At 36.9% G+C, this 21,374-nt stretch overlaps 1 protein-coding gene and 1 pseudogene across 3 annotated transcripts in view; both read left to right on the forward strand.

The window, feature by feature from the left end:
* The window catches only part of Luzp2 (leucine zipper protein 2), a 392,186-nt gene that overhangs the window by 346,871 nt on the left and 23,941 nt on the right, over positions 1–21,374 (forward strand). The window lies entirely within an intron of this gene.
* LOC116102292 lies at positions 2,609–3,304 on the forward strand (annotated as a pseudogene). Its single transcript, XR_004123059.1, has one exon. The product of XR_004123059.1 is annotated as a 40S ribosomal protein S9 pseudogene (transcript).

The following is a 21,374-nucleotide window of genomic DNA, read 5'->3' on the forward strand; positions in this document are numbered from 1 at the left end:
TGTGCTTGTCTGTGTGTGTGTGTGTGTGTGCTTGTCTGTGTGTAAGTGCTATATAATGAATGCAGAGATCAGAAGACAACACTCAGGAGTCCATTCTCTGCTTCCACCATGGAAGTCCATCAGGTATTGGATTCACCTTCTTGGGCTTACACCTTTACCAATGGGGCAGCCACCCAGCCTCAGACATGCTCTACTACATATTGTTACAAGACAGTCTCTGAAGAAATGTCCCTCAAGAGCTATAAGCAGAGTTTAACAGAAAGAAAATAATCTAAAGACCAGAGTACTGCCGCATACCTGCTATCTCAGTTACTTGAGAGACAGAGGTAGGAAGATTTTAATTTCTATACTTGCTAGGACTATATAACAAGTTAAAGGCTACCTAGCCCACTTAATGAGAACTTGACTCAAAACTGAAAAGAAAAAAATATTAAAGGGGTTCTGAATCTACCATAGTGCTAGAGAACTTGTCTAGCAGAGGCAAAGCCATGAGTATAATCCCCTGTAGAAATGATGAGAAAGAAAAAAAATTTGCTGAACATTATTCATATTTGCTCAAAAGTAAATAGATTCTTGCATAAGACCTGATTAGGGGATTTCCATGTTTATTTGCTCCTATCACTGTCATTGGATGTAAACTCTACAGACTATTAAGAATAGAGCTTTCCTTCTTATCATGGTATGGATTGCATTTCCACTCATGGTTGTAAGGAATCATGGGTAACCTTGAGCTCCTGCAGGGCTGGCCTCAGGCTTTCCTAGGAGATGAGTGCCCTTGTTTTGTCTTCTCTTAATGAAAGCAGAATGATTTCAGAGCTACCTGACTTTAGAAATTACTTACACCAGCCATATTCTAAGGGCAACCATTTCTCTTCTAGGCCACTGTCGAACATCCTGTTTTGGAGAATAAAATATAAGCATATAATTTCAAATGTGTGACATTTATACATGTAGTAGAAAAATCTTAGATAAATGTAACGTAGAGATAGCAAGATAGCAGAATGCAAAAAATGACCCTTTCTGTTGGACCTATTTGTTACAGGTTAAAAGAACACAATCAGTAAAAAGAGGTAATTATGGTTTATTTGCAATTGCTCATATGTAAATTGAGAGTTTCCTGTATCCATTATCTCACAGGTATAAATAAGTAGTTTCTTTATGATTCTATTATTAGTTAATCAAATTGCTTATAAAATATGTTTTTTTAATGTCCAAGTGTACTGTAGTCTGTATGCCAATTATCTAGGAAAATACTGGAAACATAGTGTGTCTCAAGAGGAATATTCTAGAAATATGCAAATAGTGAGATGAAAGAAGAGTAAAAATAACTAAAATGCATTCACCACACCATCCTTTACAACTTCATCTCATAAGTCAACATAATTTCAGGATATATAGTAGATGAGGGATATTTGAGAATGCAATTAGATAGGTCACAATCACATGTCATCTTTTGAAAGTGAATGCCTCTTTTCTGGCATGTTAACACCATACTTTCTTGAGAGTATTCATACTTTATAAATGATTTTCCTCCAATTCTTCAATAATAATTATATATTTTAGTTACATATAATTCTTTATGGATATAGCCACAAGTCATTTTATCTCATTGTAATAATTTTATAGTCATAATTATAATTAATTTTACTTTAAGCAGTTCTCCTCACACAGGGATTGAACCTGACACCAATATTTTGATGATGAATATGCCAGCCAAATTACCTTGCACCAAACCAGAAGAGCCAGGCTTCTGACTTCTCTGGACTAAGTTATTTAAAGAGGCTTCTTGAGTCACACTTTGTACAGGAGAATGCTGGAGTGTTGCAGTGAAGCATTGCAGTGATTTGAAAAAGTGCATTAATAATCACGTTTCATTTGGAGGCATATTTGACTCACTTAAATGAACGCCTAAATTCACTAACATAAGGAATCTGTAATCCATTTTTCATTTTCAAGTTCTGGCACAAATTATCTTTTGATAGCATTAATGACTTGATAATACATCTTTCATCACCTGGCCTCCATGTTCCCATCTTATTTCCCCAAATAAGAACCAACACTCTTAAGGAATTCCTAGGACTGGCAAACATTTAATCCTTTGATGCTTATGAATTCACAGGCATGAAGAATATTTATTTCCCTAATGTTATCAGTTTTTAAATACATTACAAATAATTCCCTTGTTGTGCTATATGATACATCATTAAGCATGAGTTTGGCATGACCACAGCATGTTTTGGCTGACTGCTTAGAATTCATTATATTTACACACTCATACAATGTCTTCCTCATAGTTTTCCAGCTCACAAACTTTCTCTTTCCTGAGTAAATCTATGAATCTTCTGATGTCTTACCAATACAAAAATGTATAATAGATATTATATGGACAAAGCAATAGCGAGTAGCATTATTGGTGAAAAGTACTTGCAAATAAATAGTTTTAATCTCTAATTCTATAGTGTTTTGTGGTTGTAAAATATAATGAAAAGCAATCTACTATGAAAATAAGTATATAAATCAATCTAGTGAAAGAGCAATGAAAATAATAGTGGCATACTAGGCTATCAGGGTGAGTAAAAAAAAGATCATAATAGGGAAGAGTAGCTCTTTGTCACGGGCCTGAGTTCATAGGCGCAGCGGGCCTAGCGAAGTCAACATGCTGGTCGCCAGAAGCTGGGTTTGTCGCAAAACCTATGTGACCCCACGGAGACCCTTCGAGAAATCGCGTCTCGACCAGGAGCTAAAGTTGATTGGAGAGTATGGACTCCGGAACAAACGTGACGTGTGGAGGGTCAAATTTACCCTGGCCAAGATCCGTAAGGCGGCCCGAGAGCTGTTGATGCTGGACGAGAAGGATCCTCAGCGTCTCTTTGAAGGCAATGCTCTACTGAGGCGACTTGTTCGCATTGGAGTGCTAGATGAGGGCAAGATGAAGCTGGATTACATCCTGGGCCTGAAGATTGAGGATTTCTTGGAGAGACGGCTGCAGACCCAGGTCTTTAAGCTGGGCCTCGCCAAATCTATTCATCATGCCCGCGTGCTCATCCGCCAACGTCACATCAGGGTCCACAAACAGGTGGTAAATATCCCATCCTTCATTGTGCGTCTGGACTCTCAGAAGCACATCGACTTCTCCCTCCGTTCTCCTTATGGTGGTGGCCGTCCAGGCCGAGTGAAGAGGAAGAATGCCAAGAAAGGCCAGGGCAGTGCTGGAGCTGGTGATGATGAGGAAGAGGATTAATCAATACCTTGCTGCACTGGAGGATTGTCTAGTTTTCCAGCTGAAAAATAAAAAAAGTTAATACTTGGAAAAAAATAGGGAAGAGTAACCAAATATAATATGTACATGTGTGAAAATGGAAAGGAAAAACTTGTAGAAGTAATATACATTAACAAAATCTATTTTTTAAAGTATACATAAGCAAGGCAGTATTTCACAATTATTTTTGGAAACTATTAGAATGTTGAGTACACTCAAAAAGTGTTGGAGAGATGTTCTAAGAGGAATTGCTATATAAGTATAAGGACCTGAATTTGAATCCCTAAATAAAACATAAAAAACTAACAATAGCCATCTGTGTCTATAACATCACAAATTTGGAGTTGTGGATGATTGCTAGTGCCAGCCTAGCTCCGGGTTCATTAAGAGATAAGGTCTTCCCTATCTTCCACTGACTTCAGTATGTGTGCATACTTCCCTCCTGCACATATACCACACACTGACATTCTCTCTCTCTCTCTCTCTCTCTCTCTCTCTCTCTCTCTCTCTCTCTCTCTCTCTCTCTCTCTCTCTCTCTCTCTCTCTTTCTTTCTCTCTCTCTCTTTCTCTCTCTCTCTTTTCTCTCTCCACACACCCAGACACACATACACACACACAATAAATAACTAATTTCAAATGAATGAGCATTAAATACTCATTATTTATAGATTATAAATTTTACTTGAATGGTGTATGGATATGATGATGGTGTTAAGATACTTCTAAAAGTAAAATATTGTAAAGATCATTGCAAACTAAGTTTAAATATTACTTATTAATTAATTTGATTCTTATTCATTACATAGTACAAGGTATTTAAAGATGATCCCCACAACTTAGAACACCACCATTTCAGTAACAGTAAAAGTCTGGTGATTATTATTTTTCCTTCAAATTAAAATATTCATGCATATCAAATGAAATTAAATTCATAGAATATGAAATAAAAACCATGTTTCTATTTTTTCTTTATTTATTGTTATGTTCAAAATTATTTTCTAAAATTTTTTTGTTTAATATTCCTTTGAAAGTAAGACTCTTTCTGTGTAGAATGACCTGACACAAATTCATGTTCTATTATTGATAAAATTATCTCTTGTCTAGAAATTATACCAAACAACAGTTGAGACTGCAAACATTTCGGTGACTATAGGTACAGACGATAGGAACATCTGTGGATTACTACATGTTCACAATCTGAACTCAGAATTTACTTTTATCTATCTAGAGAGGATATTAAAAATATATAGCTTTTTTGATTACTTTACTGATTGAATGGTTACTAATTTTCTGTAAAAAAGACTACATATCACAGTGATTAGTATTTATTTTAATCACTGCATAAAATTTCTCAAAAGCCACATAACAAAATTACCAGATTACTAGATTTTTTTCACAACAAAATATAACTAAAAATCATAATCAGATAAAAAACATGATTTATAACATTGTCTGTGGAGTTACATAGTGTTTCTTAAGCTACTGACAATGTTCAAAGTACTCACAAAAGTACCAGATACCTGAGAAAGACAGAGAAAATCTATCAGGATAAAAAAGATGATGAAGAGTATGAAGCTCTATTTTAAGCCATGATACTTCACAACAAGATTAGGTGAGACAGAGGACAATTTCAACTTACATACCCAAAGATTATTGGATGAAAGGGAACAATGAATCCACTTAGTCTATTTATTTATAAAATAAGTGTGAGTGGATATTTTCAAATTTACTTGCATTGATTTTTTTTTTTGGCAGAAATATGATTTAGAGTATTGTCACTGGAAGACTATTGATTGACCTCAGTGAACTGGCCTTTGTAGCATGGTGAGAGTCAGTAGCTCAACTTTTAAAGGGACAGTGAAATAAGTCTCTCTGTCCTGTCAACGTACCTGATTGCACTTGACTTTTTCTGTCTCTTCTGTGTCTTGAGACAAATCGAAAGCATGTGCTTGGAGTTTATCAACTATTTCAATTTCTATATAATTTGAAAGTTTCTTAGCCTGTGTAGAAGTCACAATTTACAATTATGCATTCTACCGTTAATCTGTAAAATTTAAATTCAGCTGTTTCACTCTGTTCTTTAATATGTGTTAACTTGACTCAAGTCAAACCTTTCCAAATTTTGAAACCTTAAATTTCTCAGTGAGGAAGAATATGTATGATTTAATGTTGGTGATAAGCTATGTAAATATTTATTATTTGAGTCAATTGCAAAGTGAATAAATTAATTGAAAGATGGATGCTAAGATGAAGTCTGCATAGCCATTTATAGATTGGGTTAGTCATGAAGACAGAATATATTAGAATTATTAATGAACCAGTTATAGGAATATATGAGACAAAGGACACAAAGTAATATTAATGCACATTTAGTGGTATTATCAACTAACATAATAGTTCATTCATTCAAGTGGAGAAAGGAAAGAGCTACATGGAAGTTAGCCAGAACTTTCTCAAATTCTTCCAGACATTTTATTTGTCTGTAATATTTTCAACCTTGCTCCAATTACTGGTGAACTTCAGCTTTTCTTCCATGGGTTCATCTCAATGTCAACCCTCCTTTGACTTTTTTTTTTAAGATTCTATTGCATTCAAAGATTTCTATTGTGCTTAGTTGATATTCTGTAGTAAATTCAACCTTGGAACATTGCCCTGAATTTATCAGCCAGGCTGTGACTACCTCATAAATAAATATTTGACACGTTTACATTTCCTCCCAAAGACACAGAAAATAGACTTTCATTAAATACACAGTTGGTGACAGGTGACTTAAAATTAACTACTAATCTGGTGAACTGGTCTGGAATATGGTAAATAATAATAATAATAATAATAATAATAATAATAATAATAATAATAAACTTTGACATCAATTCATCCCCTACCCATATACCTGTGTGTCTGTGTGTGTGTGTGTGTGTGTGTGTGTGTGTGTGTGTGTGTGTGTGCGCAAGGAATTAGCTAGATTCTCTTCACTGTGTTTTTCCTCAGATAATACACTTATCAAATGTGACACAATGATATCAATTGTTAACTATTTTTCCTGATATGCATTAATTGAATATGCTAAAGGATAATGTTAAATCCAGTTTTAAGAAAGGAATCTAGATTGTTTGTGCTTACTATTGAATTCAAGAGACCCAGATCAGGAAATGCCATGTAGAGATCAATCAGATATTTGCTGCATGAGTACATGTATTAAAAGGGAAGAAGTAGCTACTGCCACATGACATTACCTATTTTACATAAACATTTTCCAAATTAAATAACATGAATAAATTCTTTCTGTTATGTGCTCTAAAACAGTTTGAAATATAACAATTCTTATAAAACATTATAGCGCATATACTAGCCTCTGGGTTTGATTTCCTTTTTTAAAAAAAAAATTATTATGTATGTGTTACTATTTTCATAGTGCCTAAATCATTTATCATTCAAGATTTTCTTCAAATATACATACTTTTATATTTTCAGCTATTTTTCAGAAATGTTTTACCAAACAAATTTGAAAAATATGACATGATTTAAATCTTATATTTTACTGTATCAGAGGAAATACAACTAACTAATTTTTTTCAACTAAATAAATTCTTTGTACTATTAACTGATAATGAATCTGAATCTCTGGAAGTTCAAATTCTGACTAAGAAGTAGAATCCCTCTTTCTGATTTGTGCTCAATCTGAAACACTGTAATCTTTCTCCAGGTCCTGTTATATTAGCTCATCTAGCCAGAGCATTAAGTAGTATAGGATGGAAGATAAATCAATTCCACTGAATGTGTTCATTGGCCTTCCTATTGCTAAAAATAAATAATCTTAGAAAAAAACAAACAGAGTTAAACAATTAGGATTTAAATGGTCACTACCAATGCCCTTTCCATTTCCTATAAGGATTGCATTGATTAGGATCAGTGAGAACTTCTTCGAAAATGCATCATAGAAAAAAAATCAATATTTTGTCTCATACTAATATTTTCTTTTGTTTTCACATCTCCTAACTGGTATTAGACACATATATTACATATCATCATTAGGTATGTGAGTATGTGCATGTGTATATACATATATGAGTGTGGGTGTATGTTTGGGTTCTGTGTGTGCATGAAAATATATTCTTAATGAATTCACCCTTTACCAGTAGGCAAAGCACTTTTTTTTTTAGTTTAATGCCTCTTGTTCTAATAACTCAAAGTGAAGCTAGAATAGCCTTACTGACTTTCTGATAAAGAATGCAGATAGTATATAGGACATAGTTATAGAATATCTCATCAGAAACATAGAAAGAATTTAGAAATTCTTTTATTTCTAATGTTTTCTCTCTTGTGGATATTTCTCATATTCATCAGGTGTACTTCAATTTCTTGAACTGATGAAGTTAATATACCCATTTTTACTTTATACTTCTATTTTTTACTATAATACATGTTCTTTTATGTTACTGTTAATGAGTTGAGTTCCTCATGTTGATGTATATAAATAAATGGAATCCTTCATTACCAAAATCTTCAACTTTGGAAAACAAAAGAATACATTTGGATTGTTTTTCCAATTTTTGAATTTGCTTGGCTCATTCTCTTTTAAATATAAATATTTTTAAATCATGCATTTCACTACAAAGGATAACTTAGCATTCCAAATATGTAAAAATAAGTTTTATTAGAAATACAGTAAGAACTCATTTAAAGAAATGTGCTTTTCTTGTGGCTATATGAGTTCTTCATATTAATATTTTAAGTGGGAAGTATATTTTGAATTTTCTATGACTCATAGAAAAAGAGAATTTAAATCAACAGTAAACTGACTAAAACAGGAAGAAAAGCCTATATTTTCTTTTTTTCAGCTATTTTTACTAGATATTTTCTTTATTTACATGTCATACAGTATCTTCTTTTCCAGTTTTCCCTCCAAAAAAAAAAAAAAACAAAAAAACAAAAAACAGCAACAAGAACAAACCCCTGTTCCCTCCCCACTCCCCCTGTTTGACACTCTACCCCCTCCTGCTTCCTGGCCCTGGCATTTCCCTACACTGGGGCATAGAACCTTCACAGGACCGAGGGCTTCTCCTCCCACTGATGACCTACTTGGCCATCCTCTATTTCTTAATGTACCCAAATTAGTAAAGTAGGGTCCAGTCAGAGAGAAGTGGCCAGGGGTCAAGAGGGGAGTTTGTTACTAACCAGAAGGGCTCAGGGAGTATCTATATTCTAGGAGCCATTCTTCAGAAGGTCGGAGTTGTTCCATGTAACTGGACCAGGAAGTGTAATTCAGGCTGGTCTCTTCAGCAGACTGAACAGTACTAATTCTGAAAAAGTAAAATGCTTATACAGCAGGGTATAAAGCATTTCCACAAAGGCTAATGACATGAAATCGACACTCAGAGCCCACATGATAGAAGGAGAGAAAGTTGTTCCTACAAATTGTTCTCTGACCTACACACACATGCAAACACACACACACACACACAAAACTGCACAAGAAATTTAAGAAAAAGAAGACTTAACCATTGCCTGGATTTCTATTCCCTTTCCTGAGAAGATAGAGATTCTAATATAACCTTTTCCTTCAGAATTTATCATGATAAATAGGAGGATATATTACAATTGATGCATATTTTACTGTAATACCCTTTTATATAGAAATGCTATTAAATATTATGAGCTCCTCATCCTTAGAATCCCAAAAGTGCCTGAAATTTGTCTTCATGAAGTTATCTGTTGAAAAATGGTCTGAAGCTCCACAGGAGGGCAAGCAAAGCATTCAGGATTGACAGTGAAGAGGGAAATTGTGCTTGTGTAAGTCCCTGACCCTGGGTCAGTGGTATGTACTTCACGATGCCCCCAAGTGAGACACCGAGATGCAGATCAATGCAAAAGCAAGAGGTTTATTTTCCTGCCTGTCAGAGTCTACCTTCAATTAGTCCCTCAAGGCGAGTTACTAAGAAGGCCACCACAATGGCTACAAGCCGTTTTTATACTTTTTAGAGGTACAGTTTACTTCAACAAGGTTACAGTTGAAACTTATTGGCTAAGCATGTTGACCTTTTTTTTAAATTAGATATTTTCTTTATTTACATGTCATATTTTCCAGTTTCCCCTCCAAAAACAAACAAACAAAAAGAAAACAACAAGAACAAATACCTGTTCCCTCCCCCCTCCCCCCTGCTTGCCACCCCATCCTCCCCTGCTTACTGGTCCTGGTATTCCCCTACACTGGGGCACAGAACTTCACAGGGCCAAGGGCCTCTCCTCCCGTTGACCGACTTGGCCATCTTCTACTATACACATGCTGCCAGAGCAATCAGTCCTACCATGTGTACTCCTTGTTTGGTGGTTTAGTCCCTGGGAGCTCTGAGGGTACTAGTTAGTTCATATTGTTGTTCATACTAAGGGGCTGCAAACCCTTCAGCTCCTTCGGTCCTTTCTCTAGTTCCTTCATTTAGGGACTCTGTACTCAGTTCTATGGATGTCTGTGAGCCTCTACTTCTGTATTAGTCGGGTACTGTCAGAGCCTCTCAGGAGACAGCTATATCAGGCTCCTGTCATCTAACACTTGCTGGCATCCACAATAGTGTCTAGATTTGATGATCGAATATGGGAAGGATTCCCAGGTGAAGCAGTCTCTGAATTGTCCTTCCTTTAGTCTCTGCTTCATAGTTAGCCTCTACAACTCCTTCCATAGGTATTTTGTTTCCCCTTTTAAGAAGGAACGAAGTATCCACACATTAGTCTTCCTTCTTCTTGAGTTTCTTATGGTTTGTGGTTTGTACTTTGTGTATTCCGATCTTCTGGGCTAATGGCTAGGATAAACCCAGGTGACAGCAGATGCTGGCGAGGTTGTGGAGAAAGAGGAACATTCCTTCATTGCTGGTGGGACTATAAGCTGTTACAACCCTGGGAGCTCTGAGAGTACTAGTTTGTTCATATTGTTGTTCGTTCTACGGGGATGCAAACCATTCAGCTCCTTGGGTCCTTTCTCTAACTCCTTCATTGGGGACCCTGTACTCAGTCCAATGGATGGCTGTGAGCCTCTACTTCTGTATTAGTTGGGTACTGTCAGAGCCTCTCAGGAGACAGCTATATCAGGCTCCACTGGAAATCAGTTTGATAGTTCCTTCAGAAATTGGACATAGTACTACCAGAGGACCCAACTATACCACTTCCCCAGAAGATGCTCCAACATATAATAGGATACATGCTCCACTATGTTCATAGCAGCCTTATTCATAATAGCCAGAAACTGGAAACAACCCAGATATTCCTCAACAGAGAATGGATACAGAAAATATGGTACATCTACAAATGGAGTACTTACTACTCAGCTACTAAAAACAATGAATTTATGAATTTTGGGGGGAAATGGATGGACCTGGAAAAATCATCCTGAGTGAGGTAACCCAGTCACAAAAGAACACACATGGTACGCATTCTCTGATAAGTGGATATTAGCAGTACTCTTCTTGCAGTTCTAAAAATGTTCTCTGGATAGCTCCTCTCTTGCAGACCATAAACCCAGTCTTTTATTTTACAAATCAATCTAGTCATTTACTCCAGGTTCCCTTTTGATTATCCTGTGAATCAGCATCCCAGGATCCTAGCCCCTTGATTCTTTGGAGACAGCAAGCACATATTTTTTTTTCAATATTTGAAAAAAAATCAGAGTTTGGTCTCCCTTTGCTAAGCACAGATGGTAAGCTAGCTGGGTGGGACTGACTTCTAGAATTCCTGGGACTAGACTTAAATAAATTCCCTCTGTCCCAGGCTGACCTTGAGCTCAAGAGTCTGTCTGCCTTTGTAAACGTAAGCAAAAAATTTAGCTGAGTGGTATCTCCTGCAATCACCACTCCCTAAATCTCATTGTCTCCTTCCTTTGTATCTTTCTGACAAATTAGTTCATAGTGCAAATGCCTTTGTTCTTTTAGATTTGTGAAGCCCTTCATATAATTCATATTGCATCCTTATATTTTTACATAGTTGAGAAATTACATAGTTTTAAACTCATGTTTTCAGAATTCTTTCTCACAGCCTTCAGGGCTGGCCTGAAGTTCCCAGGTTTTACCATTTTGCTAAGACATTAACCACACCATCAACTCCCATACTCATGATGTCTCTGATTTGTGGAGTCATTAATGTTAACAGGAAGGACATTCCTTGAAGGAGGAATGTAAAAATATGTACATTATTATACAAATAATCTTTATGGCCACAGCAGCCATTGACATTCATGGAAGCCCACACCTGCTGGCCTTGTTCCAGAAGTGTGTGTACCATATCATTCTACCCCTACCAAGGCAATGACAGACACATCTGCTTTACCTGGAAATATATATTTCAATGATAAAAATTTTTGAGTAAATAGAGCACAAGCTGTGTAGTCCATCTTCAGAGTACCCCATAAAAAATAAATTTCATTGAAAGAGACAAAGTATGAAAATCTACTTAAATTTTAAAATGACCACATATATAATATGTATTCTAATAATGCAAAGAACTAGATCAGCTATATAAACTATTCTAGAATTTTTAATGTCAATGCATCCTCAAAGAGACATTATGTCATCCTTTATAATATAATACCTTTAATGGAGGCTGTCAAAATGTTTAACATGGATTTTGATACTTTTTAAAAAATATATTTAGGATTTGACCAATTTCATTAGAGAAGTTGTAGCTTTGGATAATCTTATTTTGTCATGAAAAGAATCATGATACACATTAAAAGTTAAGAAAATGAGTCTCTGGCATAGAATTAAGGTTTTTTTTAATATAACTTCCAATTGTTGCTATAAGAAATCCTCATGAACTTAATGGACTAATGCCACAGATGCACTCTTCTTTATCTAAAGACTAGAATTGTGAGATGTGACACTTCCTCAGTGGGAATCTGCTAAGTTTTATTTTTCAGCTTTTGAAAGTGGGTTGGGCATTCCTGGGCAGAGACAATATCACCCAGAAGTGTCTTTATTCAAGTAAACAACTTCTGTAGCAACAGTTCTCTGAAGAATACAGTACTTATCTAGATATAGTTTCTTCCATTCTAACAATGACCACAACTGTCCAACACAACCTCATTTGACAGAACATCATAATTACAGGCCCTGCAAAGATAAATAAATTGTCTGAATTCCATGTTATTTACATGAGATTAGACTCTGGATTTTGTTCAAAACACTCCATTCTCATTCTGATGTTCTTCAGATTCAGTTTAGCTTTGTTTTTCTTAGTTCTGTGTCACAGAGACAAAAGACAGTTTCTAGATAATATTCATTAGACTTAAAAGTAGTCATCCACTTAATTAAACACAGTGCTTTTTATAATGAAAGATTTTAACTTTTTAAGCGTGGATGGTCACAGTTGTGAAGCTGCACATAGTTTATTCCTTTTGTTAAATGTATTATTATAGATTGTTGAATTTTAAACAAAACAAAGTAAGATAAATTTTCCTGGGCAAATTTATGGGGGAGGACTGTGGCACTGTCATTTGTTTTACACTTTGCATTTTGTAAACTTAATAGGATAAAAATCCCCCATACAAAGTAGCAAAATCCCACAATAATAAGTTATAGATAGATGGGAGGAGAGATATACACACTGGTTATATTTCTTATTATTGTGACAACATACCTGCTGGAAGCAGCTTGGACAAGGAAGTATTTATTATGTCCTGTGGCTTTAAAGATGCAGTTCATCATTTTCTGAAAGGTGGGAGTCCATGCTGGCAAGGCCAGGTTGATTGATTCCATCATGGTAATGCAGGCATAAAAGAGTATGTGGTGGAAGAAACTTTGGAACACCTCAAATCCTGTGAGCTAATAAAGCCCAGTGTAGAAAACAAAATGAGCCTGAAATACAACCTTCAAAGATCTGGAAGTAGTGTACTAGCCAGTCTTTACATCCTGTATTCTCAGAAATTTCTGAAGTCAGTGTCACTAACCAAAGATCATGTGTCCCAAGATATAAACCTATTCAAAACATAACATTCCACACTTGGACATCATAGGCTCACGATCATCTCATGACAAGAATATATTGAGTCAAAATTGAAGAGTACTCATAACCTTAAATTATTCAAAATATCAAAGCCTCTTTTGAGATTAGCTAAAGTAAGTACAGGTTACCCACTCCCAGTGTGCAATGGCATGGGGTAAACACTCCCTTTCCAAGAAGGAGAGACAAGAAGACAGATGGCTAGCCCACACCAAAGCAGTAATGAAACTTGATAAAACAAGAATCATACCCCACAGCTTCATATCTGGAGTGTGAAACCCAGGGCAAGATTATCTATACTCAAGTATATTTAAGAATCCACACCCCATGATATCGTCATGTGGAAGTTCTTGAACTGTTTCCACATCGTAATGCAGCTCTCCTTAGTAAACATCATACATTCTAACATCTCTAATATCCTCTAACATCTCAATACTCTATTTCATGCTCATAGCTTCAGAGGTAACACCTACGGGCTCTCCATGGGAAATTTAAACCAGATCCTCAATGACCTGCCTTATTTGCTTTTATGTGGAGCTCTGGTAAAAATATTGGGACTTTTATTCTATATCTTGGCAAACAAAAATTATGTGCATGATTGATACTTCTGAGACTAGCTAAAGAAAAATTCTAGATCCTCTTTACCAACTCAACAGGGTATGAGTGTCTGCATGGGTAAGCTGAGAGCATTTCCTTATGTGGTCCGGTTTGAAAAGGGCACATTGCAGGTTCAATCCTCTCAGACTTTTCCTTTTTAAAAGAAACTCTTTCACCTCCTGGGGTGGGGAGCATACAGGCTGAAGCTTGTGGGTTGATAGAGTGGGAGGTGGAATGACCCTCTAGAAAGTACTAGAGACCTGGGGGGGCGAGAGACTCTAAAGACTCAATGAGGTGATCTTAGGCAAAATGACCAACATTGGGGAGGGAGAACTCTAAATAAGAGTACACCTCCAGTAAATAGATAGGGCCCCAAATCGAGGAACAGAGTTTCTAATACCCACTCAAAATTCTTGACCCAGAATTGTTCCTGTCTAAAAGAACTGCAGGGACAAAAATGGAGAAGAGATTGAAGGAAAGGCAGTCCAATGACTGGCCCAACTTGGGATCCATCTCATGGGGAGACACCAAGGCCTGACACTACTATGACAGACAGGAGCCTAGCATTCCTGTCCTCTGAGAGACCCTACCAGAGGCTGGCTGAGACAGAAGCACACATCCAACCATTGGACTAACATAGAGGACCCCTATGGTTGATTAGCTATTGAACAAACTGAAAGGGAGGTGACCCCATAGAAAGACCAGCAGTCTCAATTAACTCAGATCCCAGGGAGCTCGCAAAGACTGAGCCACCAACCTGGAGCATACACAGGCTAGTCCAAGGCTACTGGCACAGATATAGCAGAGAGCGTTCTGGTCAGGCCTCAGTGGAAGAAGAAGCCTCTAATCCTTGAGAGACTTGAGAGAAGGGAGAAGTCTGAGGGAAAGGGAAGCGCCTTCTCAGAGGCAAGGGGGAGGAGGAATGGGATGAGGAACTATGGTAAGGGGATTGAGAAGGGGGGCAAGGACTAGAATGTAAATAAATAATATAATAAAATAAATAAAAATAGACGCTGATAAAAAATGAACTCTTTCAAATGAATTTGCTGTTACACACTAGAGCATTCAATTGAGAAAATCTTTCTTTCTTTTCCTTTGCTCCTTTTGTCTTTTTATTAATCATTTTATTCATTTACATTTCAAATGATATTCCATTTCCCATATACCCTTCCACAACCCCCCCATTCTATCCCTTCTCTCCCTCCTCCCCTTTGGCTCTTTGAGGGTATCTCTACCCACTCAACCACTCTTGCCTCAACATTCTAGCATTCCACTTCACTGGGGCATTGAGCTTCCACAGGACCAAGGGCCTCTCTTCCCATTGATGTCAGATAATTCCATGATCTGCTACATATGTAATTGGAGGCAAGTATCCCTCCATGTTTACTCTTTGGTTGGTGGTTTAGTCCCTGGAAGCTCTGGGTGGTCCAATTAGTTAGTTGATATTGTTGTTCTTATGGGGTTGCAATCCCCTTTAGTTCTTTTGGTCCTTCCCCTAGCTCTACTTCTTAAGAAGAGTTAAGAGAATCTTCTCTTAATTTTTTTTGGGAGGGGTTTAATATTTTTTATTGAACTAGTAAAATTTATTTTAAAATATACAACTCAGTATTGACATTTTTAAATCATCAAAATAATTTATAATAGTTAAATGCCTCTTAAATATACATGATATCTTCTGAAGCTAAAAGTAATATGCACTCAATCAGTTTTTAAAATCTATTTGGAATATTAAACATAATATAAGTAGAAAAAAATCTCTTATGAAGTCCTCAATGAAAAAGAAATTGTGACAAGTTCCTGATTAGACAGAAAGTGTTCTGTCTCCAAGGGAAAATACACAGCATAACTGTGGCTTCATAGAATGAATTGGGTAGTGTTCCTTCTGTCTCTGTTTTGTTGAATAGTTTGCAAATATTGGTTTTAGGTCTTCTCTGAAGGTCTGATAGAATGTTACACTAAACCCATCTGGTCCTGGGTGTTTTTTGCTTGGGAAACTTTTAATGACTGCTTCTATTTCTTTAGAGGTTATAGGACTGTTTAGATGGTTTATCTGAACCTGATTTAACTTTAGTATTTGGTATCTGTCTAGAAAATTGACCATTTCATCCAGACTTTCCAGTTTTGTTGAATATAGGCTTTTGTAGTAGGATCTGATGATTTTTTTTAATTCCCATGGTTTCTGTATGTTTTGTTAATTTAATACTGTCTCTGTTCCCTCTAGTTAGTCTGGCTAAGGGTTTATCTATCTTGTTGATTTTCTGAAAGAACCAGCTCCTGGTTTTGTTGATTCTTTGTATAGTTCTTTTTGTTTCTGCTTGGTTGATTTCAGCCCTGAGTTTGATATTTTTCCTACCACCTACTCCTCTTGTGTGTATTTGCTTCTTTTTGTTCTAGAGCTTTTAGTTATTCTTTTAAGATGCTAGTGTATGCTCTCTCCAATTTCTATTTGGAGACACTCAAAGCTCTGAGTTTTCTTCTTAGCATTGCTTTCATTGTGACACATAAGTTTGTATATGTTATGCCTACATTTTCATTAATTTCTAAAGTCTTTAAATTCTTTCTTTATTTCTTCCTTGACCAAGTTATCATTGAGTGGGGCATTGTTCAGCTTTCATGTGTATGTGGGTTTCTGTTATTTTTGTTGCTATTGAAGACCAGCCTTAGTACATGGTGATCTGATAGGATGCATGGGATTATTTCAATCTTCTTTTATCTGTTGAGGCCAGTTTTGTGACCAATTATATAGTCAGTTTTGGAGAAGCTACCATGAGGTGCTGAGAAGGTGTTTTAGGATGAAATGTTCTATAGATATCTGTTAAATCCATTTGATCCATAACTTCTGTTAGTTTCAATGTGTCTCTGTTTAATTTCTGTTTCCATTATCTGCCCATTGCTGAGAATGGGGTGTTGAAGTCTCCTTCTATCATTGTGTGAGATACAATATGTGCTTTGCACTTTAGTAAACTTTCTTTTATGAATGTGGATGCCCTTGCATTGGGAGCATATATGTTCAAAATTGAGAGGTCTTGGTAGATTTTTCCTTTGATGAATATGAAGTAGCCTTCCCTATCCTTATGACTTTAGGTTAAAAGTTGATTTTGTTCAATATTATAATGACAACTCCAGTTGGTTCTTGGGACCATTTCTGTGGAAAATTGTGTTCCAGCACTTTATTCTGAGGTAGTGTCTGTCTTTGGCACTGAGGTGCAGGGAAATTCTGGGTCCTGTTTGCATATTTAGTCTATTATTCTATGTCTTTTTATTGGGGAGTTGAGTCCATTGATATTAAAAGATATTTTTTATTAGATATTTTCTTTATTTACATGTAAATTTCTCCATTCCCAGTTTCCCCTCCAAAAAACAAAGAAACAAACAAAAACAACCAAAACAAACCCCTGTTGCCTCCCCCCTCCCCATGCCTGCTGGTACAACCACTCTGGAAATCAGTTTAGCGGTTCCTCCAGAAATTGGACATAGTACTACCAGAGGACCCAGCTATACCTCTCCTGGGCATATACCCAAAAGATACTGCAACATGTAATAAGGACAAATGCTCCACCATGTTCATAGCAGCCTTATTTATAATAGCCAGAACCTGGAAACAACCCAGATGTCCCTCAACAGAGGAGTGGATACAGAAATTGTGGTACATCTACACAATGGAGTACTACTCAGCTATTAAAAACAATAAATTTATGAAATTCTTAGGGAAATGGATGGATCTGGAGAATATTATCCTGAGTGAGGTAACCCAATCACAAAAGAACAAACACGGTATGCACTCTGGTAAGTGGTTATTAGCCCACAAGTTTGGGATACAGGAAGAACAACCCACATTACACAAGAAACTCAAGAAGGAGGAAGACCAAAAGGTGGACAGTGATATTAAGAGATATTAACGAATAGTGATTGTTGCTTGCTTGCCGCAGACTGAGCTGATCAAAGGTCCCTCAACTCGTGGGAGAAATTGGAGCCCTGGCAATCAGGTGGGCAAGGATTCAGCAAAGAGAAATGACACACAAATGCAAACACAAGGAAGTGTTGTATTCTCAAAATAGGCATCAGAATTTTGGTCATTACAAAAGAGAAAGAAAAGTCAGATGGTGTAACATTCAAGGTATATCGAGGTCAGCTGAAGTACAATAGGTCTAAAGCAGCAGCCACCTCCTCTGGATGGGCACTGCTCCCATGGGCACTTGTGCCCACACAGGGCCCTGCGGAGTCCCAGGGGACTGCAGGCTGCTAGAGGTTAGAGGCTCTAATGCCTTGAAGCACACATGCACTAGGCTCATGGTCCAACCCATCCTTCATAAATTCCCATATATATGCCCCAGGGGTCCCATTCTTCTAATTCCTGGGATTGGCTTAGCTGCAATTCTAATGTGGTTTGCCCTACATGACCGAAATAAAGATTCCTTGTTGAGCTTGCCCTGGGATTATCAACTCCCATTCAGCAAATTTCAATGCCCGACCTCCCTCATTATCTCTTTAACAATGCCAAGGGCCATTAGTGTGAATGAGTAACATTCCCTATGAAATTCCAGACAGGGGTTCGGTTAAGATGTTGGAACATTGGTGAAGGTCAGAAAGGAACATATAATTTAGCTTAGCTATTAACAGATCATTTCTTGGGGGACACCTCTCTACAGAAAGAAAGCACATTAAGACCTTCCATCAACTATTGCAAGACCAAATCTGGAACACATCCATGTTAGGAGATTCCTCTGTGAGCTGCTGTCATGCAGACTCGACTGGAGTATGTGTGACACTTCCTGACATTTTTTATGTTATTTTTATGTTTGTGTGGCTATCTTCTCTGTATTTGTTGAAAGAAGATTACTTTCTTGCTTTTCCTAGGGTGTAGTTTCCCTCCTTGTGTTGGCGTTTTCCATCTATTATCTTTTGTAGGGCTGGATTTGTGGAAAGATATTGTGTAATTTTGTTTTTGTCATGGAATATCTTGGTTTCCCCTTCTATAATTGAGAGTGTTGCTGGGTATAGTAGTCTGGGTTGGCATTTGTGTTCTCTTAGGGTCTGTATGACATGTGCCCAGGATCTTAAAGCTTTCATATTCTGGTGAGAAGTCTGGTGTAATTCTGATAGGCCTGTCTTTATGCCTTTTCCCTTACTGCATTTAATATTCTTTCTTTATTTTGTGTATTTGGTGTTTTGACTATTGTGTGACAGGAGGAATTTCTTTTCTGGTGTAATCTATTCGGAGTTCTGTAAGTTCTTGTATGTTTATGGGCATCTCTTTCTTTAGGTTAGGGAAGTGTTCTCCTATAACTTTGTTGAAGATATTTACTGACCCTTTAAGTTGGGAATATTCAGTTTCTTCTATACATATTATTCTTAGGTTTGGTCTTCTCATTGTGTTCTGGATTTCCTGGATGTTTTGGGTTAGGAGCTTTTTGCATTTTGCATTTTGTTTTGTCAATGTTTTCTATGTTATCTTCTGCCCCTGAGATTCTCTCTTCTATCTCTTGTATTCTGTTGGTGATGCTTGCATCAATGATTCCTGATCTCTTTCTTAGGTTTTCTATCTCCAGGGTTGTCTCCCTTTGTGATTTCTTTATTTTTTTTTCTATTTCCATTTTTAGAATCTGGATGGTTTTGTTCAATTTCTCCACCCATTTGGTTGTGTGTTCCTGTAATTCTTTAAGGGATTTTTGTGTTTCCTCTTTAAGGGCTTCTACCTGTTAACCTGCATTCTCCTGTGTATTAGTCAGGGTTCTCTAGAGTCACAGAACTTATGCATAGTCTCTATATAGCAAAGGAATTAGTTGATGATTTACACTCTGTAGTCCAACTCCCAATGATGGTCAGCTGTAGCTGTGAATGGATGTCCAACGATCTAGCAGTTGCTTAGTCCAACAAGTCAAGCAGGCAAAGAAGAGAGAGAGAGAGCCTTCCTTCTTCCAATGTCCTTATATAGGTCTCTAGCAAAAGGTGTGGTCCAGATAAAGGGTATGTGCTACCACACCTGTAATCCCAGATGACTTTGAACTTGGAGATCTTCCTGTCTTTATCTTCTGGGACTCATAGCCACCCTGCCTCAAGATTCCCATGCTAGGATCCAGGTCAGAAACTTGTATCTCTCAGCCTCTAAACTAGGACCACAGATGAGCCTTCCAATTCTGGATTGTAGTTCATTCCAGATATTCCTGGTTGTCATTCAAGTTGACAACCAGGAATAGCCACTACATCATGTATTTCTTTAAAGGAATTATTTGTGTCCTTCTTACAATCCTCTATAATCATCATAAGATGTAATTTTAAATCAGAGTCTTGCTTTTCCGGTGTGTTTGAGGTATCCAGGGCTCACTGTGGTGAGAGAACTGAGTTTTGTTGATGCCTAGTTGTCTTGACTTCTGTTGCTTTTTTTCTTACCCTTGCATCTCACCATCTAGTTATCTCTGTTGTTAGTTGGTCTTGCTGTCTCTGACTGTGGCTTGTCCTTCCTGCAAGTATGTGTATCAGTACTCCTAGAAGATCAGTTCTCTCAGGGAGGAATTTGTGTATGGAGAGCAGTGGCACAGGTTCAGTTTCGGGGTGTAGATGAAGACTGGAGGATCCTGTTCCCATCTGTTCCTTGCTTCCTGTGTCCTGATGGCTCTTGGCAGGTCCCTCTTGGGCCAGGAATTTGAGCAGAAATGCTCACAGGCATGTTAGCACTCCTGAGAGACCAGATCTCTCCCAGCAGTATTTGGGTATGGAGTGCTGTGGCACAGGATCAGCTCTGGGTGCAGACCGAAACTGAAAAGATCTTGTCCCAAGCTGCTCTGAGAATCTTTTTAAGATATCATTTCTGCTTCTTATCATTTCTTAATCTCCTATAGTTCTTTGTATCAGGTGGAGGAATCATGGATTTTCCCATCTGCCTTTAGCATGTAGATTGCCCTATTTCAATGTCCATTACTTTAATGGGTCTATAAGTTTAGCTTCTAACATTTTTAGGAAACAAGGGCTCATAGCAAACTGTCTGATCCTCTGGTTCTTACAATCTTTCTGCCTCCTCTTTCTCAATCATCTATGAACCCTAAGTGATTAAGTTGTATTATAGATTTATCTGTTAGGGATAGTTATGTTTGGGACTAGATAACAAACAAGCAAACAATGAATTTAAAAATAAGCAAAAAATATGGAAAGGATTGGGAGGGAAAAAAAGAAGGGAGTAATAATGATATTAATAATATATACATATACATGTATATGTATATATATGCATATATAATCACAAAAATAAAATAATTGAAAAAGTAATGTTTAGAAATATGTCAATTCTACTGTCCTAGTACACAGTTTCACTTTGTGTCCCTATTCCATTCTTGTTTTCAGTTACTTTATGAATACTTGTGCTATCTGTGACTTTAAATCTATCAGTACTCTTCTCTTTACTAAAATGCATCTTTAAAAAACCTCTTTCTACTGTGATTTTTGGTTTAGATTTTTGCTATAGGTCTGGTTAAGCATAATTTAGCAACAGCCATACTAGAGCCTGAATGCTATAATGCTGCTTTCTTCAATCTGGATC

The sequence above is a fragment of the Mastomys coucha genome, unplaced genomic scaffold (assembly GCF_008632895.1).
Source record: "Mastomys coucha isolate ucsf_1 unplaced genomic scaffold, UCSF_Mcou_1 pScaffold21, whole genome shotgun sequence".
NCBI classification, from domain to species: Eukaryota; Metazoa; Chordata; class Mammalia; order Rodentia; family Muridae; genus Mastomys; species Mastomys coucha.